The sequence below is a fragment of the Sorex fumeus genome, unplaced genomic scaffold (genome assembly GCF_029834395.1).
Source record: "Sorex fumeus unplaced genomic scaffold, SorFum_2.1 ptg000098l, whole genome shotgun sequence".
Lineage (NCBI taxonomy): Eukaryota > Metazoa > Chordata > Mammalia > Eulipotyphla > Soricidae > Sorex > Sorex fumeus.
The window spans coordinates 37,490,826-37,501,199 of record NW_026606155.1 but is presented as its reverse complement, the minus strand read 5'-3'; the positions used below and the strand labels follow the sequence as shown (position 1 = coordinate 37,501,199).

At 39.0% G+C, this 10,374-nt stretch overlaps 1 non-coding gene across 1 annotated transcript; it reads right to left on the bottom strand.

Annotated features, from left to right (window-relative positions):
• Window positions 1-6,637: 6,637 nt before the first annotated feature.
• On the bottom strand, window positions 6,638-6,710 carry TRNAK-CUU (transfer RNA lysine (anticodon CUU)). Its single transcript has one exon. It is a non-coding gene; the product is annotated as a tRNA-Lys (tRNA).
• Window positions 6,711-10,374: the final 3,664 nt, after the last annotated feature.

The window sequence follows — 10,374 nt, the reverse complement described above, 5'->3', positions numbered from 1 at the left end:
GTGTCTGGGTTAACAATATGCCACTTTTTTAAAACTTTTTTTTATTGAGGTACTGTAATTTACAAAGTTATTTATAGCGCCCAACTTTACAATCAGCCATGATCAAATTCCATGTGTATGGTTTACCTGACGTCAGATCTCAACCCCATCACACCAGGTATCAGACATCACTCCCGCCTGGGCTCTGGGGCCATATGGGGTGCCACGGACCAAACCCGGATCAGCCGCATTGCAAGGCAGACGCTGTAACTGCTGTCCTATCACTCTGGCTCCAATATGCCACTTTTTAAAAATATATTTAACTTTTTGGTCTAAGAATGTGTGATTATATAAAAACAAGGTTTAGAAATACTTTTTAAACTTTATAGTTTTAATTTTTGAAAAATTCTACATTTCTAAGAAAAATTACATTTTTAGGCAAAAATATTTTGTTATGCATTTTAAACATGATTTACTTACACTATTTTTAACTTTTACCTTAGTACTTTATTCCTTTTGTAGCAATAATTCTTTGAAGTATGTACTCTAAATAAAATATGTACTTAAGTCATTGATTAATTTTGGTATTTGGGCAGCACAAGACTGTGTTCAGGGCCCACTCATAGCATGATACTCAAGGGTCACTCCAGAGTATATTTGATGCTGGGAATTGAGCCAGGGCCTTATATATACAGCCTTTTTTTTTCTTTTTGCTGAAGGTCAAGGGGAGGTCACACCTGGCAATCCTTAAGCATTACTTCTGAGGAATAGGAATTGGCAACATTTTTCTGGACTTTGTATCCCCACATCCATTCTTTCTCATAATTTCATCATTTTACTATTCCTTTTCTGGATCTTCTTACTTTTCACACAGGGTTTGCATGTGGAAATACTGACACTTGAAAGAACTGGTTCCTGGCATTAAGAATAGGAAAGACTGGGAGCCAGAGCAATAATACAGCAATCGGTGTTTTGCCTTGCACACAATAGACCAGGACTTGATCCCCAGCATTCCATATATGTCTTTGGAGTTCAGAGTCAGGTGTAATTCCTGGTGTGGCCTGAAAACCAAAAATAGGGAAATGCTGGGGCTGCGGAAGTAGTCCAGCAGATAAATTGCTTGCCTGCATGCAACTTGGGTTCAGTTCCTGGTGCCTCATATGCCCATCAGGAGTAAGCCTTGAGTAACAAATGTGGCCTAAAGACAAAAAGTAGAATTCGTTTTTATGTTTGTGTTACACATTTGAAACACTATTTTCTCATGTTCTGTTTTATTTATAACCTAAAATTATTTCAGGGGCTAGGAATATGACACCAAAGGCTGCACTTCAGTTCAATCCGTTGCACAACATGGTCGCAAGCACTGCCAGAAGCAGTATCAGTTGTGGCCCCCAAACTAAGTATATAAAATTCATTTAAATTTTATTAATTACCTGCTATGTACCTTGGCCGTTGATGGGATTACATGGCGCCAGGGGGCCAGTTGGTGGGTGTGACCCCCGCCTACTGGAATTTGGAGGATCTGGGTGGAGGATGCTCGGCCCCAATCCGAGTAGGCTTGGAGATCTCGGCTCCGGAACCTGCGTGGCTTTTTCCCTCTGCCAGTACCTTCATGTGTGCGGAGAGTCGTCTCAGCATGGTGGTGGCTGGTCCTGGAGGTCTTCAGCTGCAAAAACCAGGCCTCGTGACATCTTATTATGACATTATCTCATTCCTACTTTGGACAAACTGGCAGGCTACTGAATGTAGCCTGCCCACACGGCAGAGTCTGGCAAACTTCCTGTGGCGTACCCAATATGCCAAATACCAGTAACAATGATGGGTCTCATTCTCCTAAAGAGCCTTGAATATAATCTCAGGGCTAGGATGAAAGAGACGTTACTGGGGCCTGCTCGAGGCAATCGACGAATAACAGGATGATTTGTGATTTGTGATGTACCTAATGCTTTAAGACAATACATACTGCATCAGTAAGATAAGGATCTTTACCCTTAAGTTTACAACCTAGTACAAATGGTTGTATACAAAACTGATGATCAAAAACATGGGGGGCTGGAGGGATTGTACAGTAGGTAAGTCACTTGCCTTGCACGAAGACGACCTGCATTTGATTCCAGCATCCCATGTGCTCTCCTGGGCACCACCAGGAGTGATTCCTGAGTGCAGAACCAGGAATAATAACTCCTGAGCATCATCAGGTGTGGCCCCAAAACAAAAGCAAAAAGCAATATTGTTTTTACTGATGTAATCAATTCTGACAAGGTTCTTGGAAACTTCATCTTAACCTTAGATATGCAGGATGATAGCACAGAGGTAGGGCGTTTGCCTTGCACGCGGCAGGCTGGACCAACCCAGGTTCGATTCCTATCTCCCTCTTGGAGAGCTACTGAGAGTATCTCGCCTGCACGGCAAAGCTACCCATGACGTATTCAATATGCCAAACACAGTAACAAGTCTCACAATGGAAACGTTACTGGGCCCGCTCGAGCAAAATCGAAGAACAACGGGAGGACAGTGCTGTTGCTTATGTTATGCAGGATAAGTAGAATTTCAGTAGTAGGGTTATTCAAGACAATGTGAACTAAATTCTATGCACAAGATCTTAAAGCATTGCTAGTTTTAATTAAGTATTCATAATACATAAATGTGTTCAATCCCCTGCATCCTATAATGGTCCCCTAAGCACCTCCAGGAGTGATTCCTGAGCACATCGCTAGGACTATAATCGCTGAACATCATTGCACATGTGACCCAAAACCAAAAAACGAAAAAAAGAACCGGCTTAAGAGTTGCTTAGTGATGGGGCTGAAGTGATAGCACAGCAGGTAAGGCATTTGCCTTGTACGCAGCCGACCCGGGTTCAGTTCCCAGAATCCCATATGGTCCCCTGAGCAATGACAGGAGTAATGCCTGATCATCACTGGGTGTGACCCCAAAAAGCAAAAAATAATAATGACAAAGAGTTGCTTAGTGAGTTTTAAACTTAGACAAGTTAGGCAAGTATTAAATAATGAGTAGTACTATTTTTACCCTTGCCCCTGGTTCTGACATAGCTTCAAAGGGATGGAAGTATAGTTGTAATTTCTTGAGTGACAGTAACATGAGATCATCTTATAGAGAGTTACTTAATCCCTTGGAATTTTTTTCAGTCATGTCTTCTTCTGAGGAAGACTTTTAATGAGGGATTTTCCTCAGCATGTCTCCTTGTAATGAGTCAACTTTGTGGGCTCCACTGTACTGAGGACAAGAATTGGGAAAGAAAACCCAAGCCATGGTTAAAAGCTTGGATCTTTGAGTCTCTCCCTTCATCCTTCAAGTTAAACTGAAGGGATAGAAATTGGGTTCATAGGGTCCCAAAGAGCATAAAGGCCTGGAAATTATTGCATGCAAGAGCCCTGGGTTTGATCCCTTGCACCACATGGTCCCACTGATCCAGGAGAAGCCTTATCCACAGATATCTCCGCTACCTGCAGCATTACTGGATGGGCCTAAAAGCAAAACCAAAATAGGGTTTAGAAATAAAAGCATCTGGGTGAACATAACAAAGTGCTGGGAAGAAGGTGCTCCAGAAGAGGGTGCTGACGTTCCATCTTGTTTTCCACCACTTGCCTTGTACATCTCATCCATTTGGCTTCTCAGTTGTATCCTTTATAATAAAATCAGGAAAATGTAAACATCCTGAGCTCTGTATCCCATTTCAAAAAATTATCAAATCAAAGGGTTGTGGAAACTCCCAGTGGATAACCGTTTGGTTAGGAGTGCTGGAGACCTGGTCTTTGTTATTGACGTTGATGCTTTTCTGTTTTGGAGAGGGCAGGGGTTGTTGTTGTTAAGAACCAGGATATAGGGGCTAGAGCGATAGCACAGCAGGTGGGGCATTTGCTTTGAACATGGCAGACCCAGGTTCAATTCCCAGCATCTTTTCTGAAAGTGAGTGATGTAGTACTCTAATATGTGTTTTTTATTTTGTGTATATGTATGTGTGTGTGTTCGTACATCCCACCCCCCAACTTTGTTATTCGTCATTGGGCATTTAAACCCTGGCTATTGTAATAAGTGGGCAAACTGCATATAACTTTTTGAATTAATGTTTTTGTGTTTGTACATAGATGCCAAGAAGTGGAATATACAGGTCAGTCACCTGGAAGCTCTGTTCTTACTTTTTTTGTCTTGATTTTGGGCCTGCTCTGCTCAGGACTCCTGGCTCTGCAACTAAGATTAGTCCTGGTGAGGCTGGGAGGTAATAATGGAGTGCTGGGGATCAAACCTGGGTCAGCTGCGAGCTAGGCAAGTGCCTTAATCCTAGTGGTGCTTGGAAGACCATATGGAATCTCAGGGATTGAACCCAGGTCCACCATGTACAAGGAAAGCACCCTATTCACTCTACTATCTCTTCAGCCTCTATTCTTTAAAAAAAAAAAAAGAAGAAGAAAGTATTGGGGCTGGATTGATAGTACAGTGGGTAGGGCGTTTGTCTTGTATGTGGCTGATCTGGGTTTGATCCCTGGCATCCCATATGGTCCCCCCAGCACCACCAGAAGTAGTTCCTGAGTGCAGAGCCAGGAGTAACCCCTGAGCATCGCTGGATGTGACCCCCCCAAAAAAAAGAAAAAGAAGAAAAAAGTATTGAATCACCATGACATACACAGTTACAAAGTTATTGATGATTGAGTTTCTCTACTCTTACTTTTATGAGAATCTCTAACCTGCTTTTCATACTGACTGAATCAATGGGGGATAAGGGTTTCTTTTTTTTTTTATCACATTCTTCCCAGCACTGGTTGTTTCCAATCTTTTATCTGATATATGACTTTTGCACTGACTGAGATGATGTCTCATTGTTCTTTTTATTTATCTCTACAGTGACTATGAATACTATTCATGTGCCCACTGGCCATTGCTATGTTTTCTTTAATGAAGTGCTGTTCTGCTGTTCATCTCTTTCCCCCATTGTTTAATGGGTTATTGGGGGGGGGGAATTGTTCTTGAATTTTGTGAATCCTTAACAAATGAACTTTAGACAAGTTGATTACTGCTCAACCTAAAACACTCTATAGTTCCCTTTCCCTGGGTAAGATTTATTAAGATTATAGACTTGCTCTTGCAGCCTGAAAACATCCAGTCCCAAAGGAGCCCCTTGTTCTCTTAAACCCACCCCCCAAAAGTTATTCAATTAAATCTAAATCCTATTACAAGATTTTTTTATTATAACATTCTGAATGAGATACCTCCACAGTTATCCTTCACAGCAATGAATAGAAAAAGCAAACTTGTACAGCTACTGACACATTATTAGTACATTAATATTTGAACTAATGATGCTATTAGGGTTGAAAGATAGGAAGAATGGAATAATGAGCTTGAAGGAATGTGAATTCTGAATTCCAAGAGAAACAAATAGAATGGTAGCCGACTTGGACACTATATCACCAAAAGGATCAAGTAATGACTAGATGTTTAGAACTTAGCTCAAAAGTTCTGTTTTAAGATAAAAAAAATAGCAGTATGTTTGCATGTTGAAGGGAACAAATTAGAAGAGAGAAAAATTAATAGATTTGTCTAGTAATTTATGGATTGATAGGTCTCATGTTTTAAGTAGGGTCACATAGAATCATTGCCATTCACAATTGGTTCAATAAGTGAGATCCTGGGCATAAAGGGCTGGGGTCTATCTATTGTTCTTTATCTTTTTTTTAGTGCATCAAACTTCCCAGTAAAGAGCAAAGATATGTAATACATATCTATCATATATATGTTATGTATTTATATATAATGAAATATAAATATACGTAAATATATAATTGCCCAACTGAGTTTCATATCTAAGTCCTTTCCTGTTTCTGTTTCAAAGACCCTTACCAGAATACTAACTCCTAAAAATCTATCCAATTGGATGAATATATCCTCTCAAATAGTCTCAAGAGCAATGGAAGAAACAATTTGGTGTATCCACTGGTTATATAAATATAACTGCACAGAAAAATTTCTCTTTCTTTTAAGGCAACTTTCAATATTGTGTATTGTATCTTAAGATGAAAGAACAGCATCTACATCAAATAAAAAATAAATTTAAATCTAATATCAAAGTTGTTTTATACATCTAACAGTTCATTTGTTGTCCGTACTTCCTTTACACATACACACAAAAAAAATTGTTTTAGGGTTTTAGTAGAGTTTAGTCCACCTTCACGTTGAACATACTTCATGTCAAGAAATAAACAAGAAAGGAAGATGCGTTGATTATTTCTTTTGGAGTTTTCCACAACTTTCACATAGGATCTTTTTAAGTTTTAGAAAAGGTGCTAAAACAGACGAGCCACTCATAATTTTGTTTTGATAATGCAAAAACTGTCCTTTATCAACAACTACGTATGTGTCCACGTTATCACAGAAAACCAGATTCGATTTTCAGCAGCGTTCTTTCACTTTCCTCTGTGAGGGTTAGGGAGGGATCAAGGAAGAGAAACGGGTGCTTTCAAATGCGCAAGCGCAGTGGAAATCGGCTTCGTTTGCAAAACGGCCTTTGCACAAGCAATCTCATGAGGGTTGAGAGTATTTAAATACAGTCAGTTTGGAGAATTTACCTTAGTTATAAAAGGCTTTGAAGGCAATTTTGGAAGTTTATAGAAAATTCATAGTGGTTGCAAAAGTTACTGCGCGCCCAACGTGGGGCTCGAACCCACGACCCTGGGATTAAGAGTCCCATGCTCTACCGACTGAGCTAGCCGGGCACCTGGGAGAAGCGCTCATTTTTTTACCCCTTGGTGAGTGTTCAACTACTTTTTTTTTTTTTCAATTCCGTGAGACTATTTTTCTTTCTTTCTTTCTAATTGCACTATACCTACATATCTATGTATATACACATATACACACATCAGTTTTACTTTTTAGAATATTTAAAAGCATTTCTCTAGTTGTACTTAGACTTACTCTTGTGCATATAGCTCAAGGACATTGAATTCTTATGCAAATTCTACATCATCACAGCTGTTTAATTTTTTCTGAAGTATTTTAAAGTATTCATCACCCAATATATTAAAATGTAGCTATGGCATTCAGATTCTATCTAATCAAGGGTCGTTAATCTGAGGAAGGGATATGGAGCTACGACCTTCAGAGGTTGTTCTTTATGGTATAGCTCTAATGACAAACCTGGAAAGTAATGAATTTTATGGGAAAGATCTTGACTTTAAGAAGAGAGCAGACCTTATCTTGATTAAATTATGACATGCTGAGGCAATAAAATAATCTATAGAAATATTCTGAGATTGTGAACTTCTCTAGATAAGGAATCCTATTTTTCTAGATGACAAAGTAATGTGATGGAGCTAGTTTCTTTCTTACCATTCAGAATGCTTGTTGAAACTTAATTGTAAGCCTGGGAATAAAAAAAAAAATTCATATATTGTATCCCTAACATGTGATATTTAGAGGGTAAGCACACTGGACATTATATTTCCTGAGGCTTTTTTTTTCTAAAAAAAATATAAGGTATGATATAAAATATTATATGTATAGATTTCCTAAAGTACACGTAAGATTTAAATAGCTAAAATTTTCAATTTAAAGTATCAATACAATTATCTACTAACATTTTTTTCCTTTTTGGGGGTTTGGGGTTACACCGGGCAGTGCTCAGGACTTTCTTCTGGCTCTATGATCAGGGATCACTCCTGGAGGGCTCCTGGGACCATATGGAGCATCTGGGTACCAGACATCAAACTCAGGTTGGCTGTAAACAAAGCAACCATCCTACCTGCTGTGCTATTACTTCAGTCCCTATCCACTCACACTTTTTTTCCTTGCAGTTGTAAGTATTGTTTTATTTTTGAGTATTTCATAACCTAGCAGGAAAAAAAGGGAAATGAACTTGTATTTACTTGCATAGCCTATACTTTTACTAAGTATCAACTAGATGCAAATCACCATGCAAAATAGTCTAGTATGGGCATTTGCCTAGCAGCTGACGCGGTTTTCATTTCAGAATCCTGCCGTAAAGCCAGGTGTAATTCGTGAGTGCAGAGCCAGGAGTAATACCTGAGCATCACTGGGTGTAGTTTCCCCATAACAAAAACAGTACAGGCAAAATTAAGCACGTCCTCTGACAAATGAGTTCAGAAGAAATTCCAAATTCTTGCACCAGGCTCTCAAATAGCATGAAGCACACAAATAATGACATTAATTAAAACTGTAATTAAACCTCTAATAAGTTTATAGTCCTTTTAGTTTACCTTCAAGGTAAACCCTTTTATGACAAATATTTCAGCTTTCTTCTTCACTTCCTTGACTCAACCTGGTCTAAATCAGGACCTATCAGAAAAAAATTGCGAGGAGAATATTTTAGTGAAGGTTAGGCAAATTGTCTAGTAGTCCATGTAAATTCAAGTCCTTTATTGTTTTAAGTAATTTGTTAATTTTGTTTGTTTTCAGGGGTGATTTAGGGTTACTTATGAACTCTGTGCTCATGGGTTGCTCATGGAGGTTGTAACTGGGGACCATGTGGCCAGGGATCAACTACCTGCCTCTTTCATGCACAGTATGCATATCTCTGACCCTATCAAGAATCAAACTTACTGGTTAATTTTGATGTTTCACTATCAGAAACAACCAAGGAAATTCCTCTACCTTCCTTCCCTCCTACATGCAGCTTTTTAATTATTTATTTCTTTGTATATTATTTATTTTGTTTTATTTTGGGGCCATATTCAGGAGTATGCTCAGGAGTTACTCATAACTCTGCACTCAGGAGCTACTTTTGATGGTGCACAGGAGACCATATGGGATGCCAAGGATATAAAATCCCAGTCAGCTGTGCTCAAGTCAAGTCCCCCTACCCTCTGTGCTATCACTCCAGCTCCCCATGTTTTCAATTTTTATTTTTTGGGGGGACACACCTGGTAGTGGTTAGAGCTTACTCCTAATTTTGCACTCAGGGATCACTCCTGGGAGGTTCTCGGGGATAATATGGTTGGAATTTTGGGGATGGAATCCAGTTCAGCTTCACACAAGGCAAGTGCCTTACCTGCTGTCCTATATCTCCAGTCTTTATATCCAGTTTTTCAAAAAGCTCTATATTTCTAATATATACCCACATATTTTGATTTATTGTCTTTTTCACTCTGAAGAGTGAAGCGCTTTCCCTGTCTACTTAACGAAGGAAATAACCTTTCTTTTTTTTTTTTTTTTTTTTGCTTTTTGGGTCACAACCAGCAGATGCTCAGGGGTTACTCCTGGCTCCGCACTCAAGAATCACTCCTGGCGGTGCTTGGGGGACCATATGGGATGCTGGGAATCGAACCCGGGTTGGCCGCGTGCAAGCAAATGCCCTACCTGCTGTTCTATTGCTCCAGCCCCAGCAAATAACCCTTCAATTATTTTTTTCTTCCCCTTATTGTTCTCCACATTAAGAAAAGAGTTTACTTAACAATTTAGTATAATTCTTCTATTTAAGAAAGAAATTGCTGATCACCTCGCAGAATAAAGTTTATGGTAAATATGGAAAGAATAATGAAATCAGAAAATTACCATTTGGCAAACGTCATAATAATTCACTTCTTGTAGTTCCCTCTCTACTAAATCACTGATAGGTCTTAATGATCAGACAGTTTCTGTTACAAGCCAATCTTTTATCCTTTGCTTACTGTTTCTTTAAACATTATGTGTGCTTCCCCCAAATTAACTAATTAACCTTGGTTTTGGGGCCACACCTTGGGGTGCTCAGAATTTACTCTTGTCTCTGTGTCTGGGGATCACTCCTAACTAGGATCCAGGGACTACATGCAGTGCAGGGAATTGATCTCAGGTGGGGCATGCAAGGCAAGCATCCAACCTGCTGAATTATCTCACTGGCCTTTAACTCATTTTTTAAATTGAGGTATATAGAATTTTTGAGTTGTGTCCTGGGGGTCATATATATATGCTAATCACGTTATCACAGAGCTAAATTCCCATTCCCAACACCTTGCATGTTTTATTAGTAGAGCTTTACACCTCTTCAAATATATGAGGAAATGTCATCCACCACCAAAGTTCTAATTACCCCCCACTAGGAGTCACTCTCCACTAATTACTTCCTCTATTTGGTCTTCCAGTCCTTATTCTTCTCTTCCTGTTTGGTAACCACCATTTTGTTGACCAAATCCATTTTTCCACTTATTTAATTCTCTTTCTTTCTTTCTTTCTTTCTTTCTTTCTTTCTTTCTTTCTTTCTTTCTTTCTTTCTTTCTTTTCCTTTCTTTTCTTCTTCCTTTCCTTCTTTCCTTACACGAGTAAAGTCACCTGATATTTTTCTGTCTTTATAGCTTAGCATAATTCCCACAAATTCCATCCATTTTGTCACAAATGCCAAGATTTTGTCTTCTAACAAATACCCAAGTAGTGGTCCCTTGCATATAC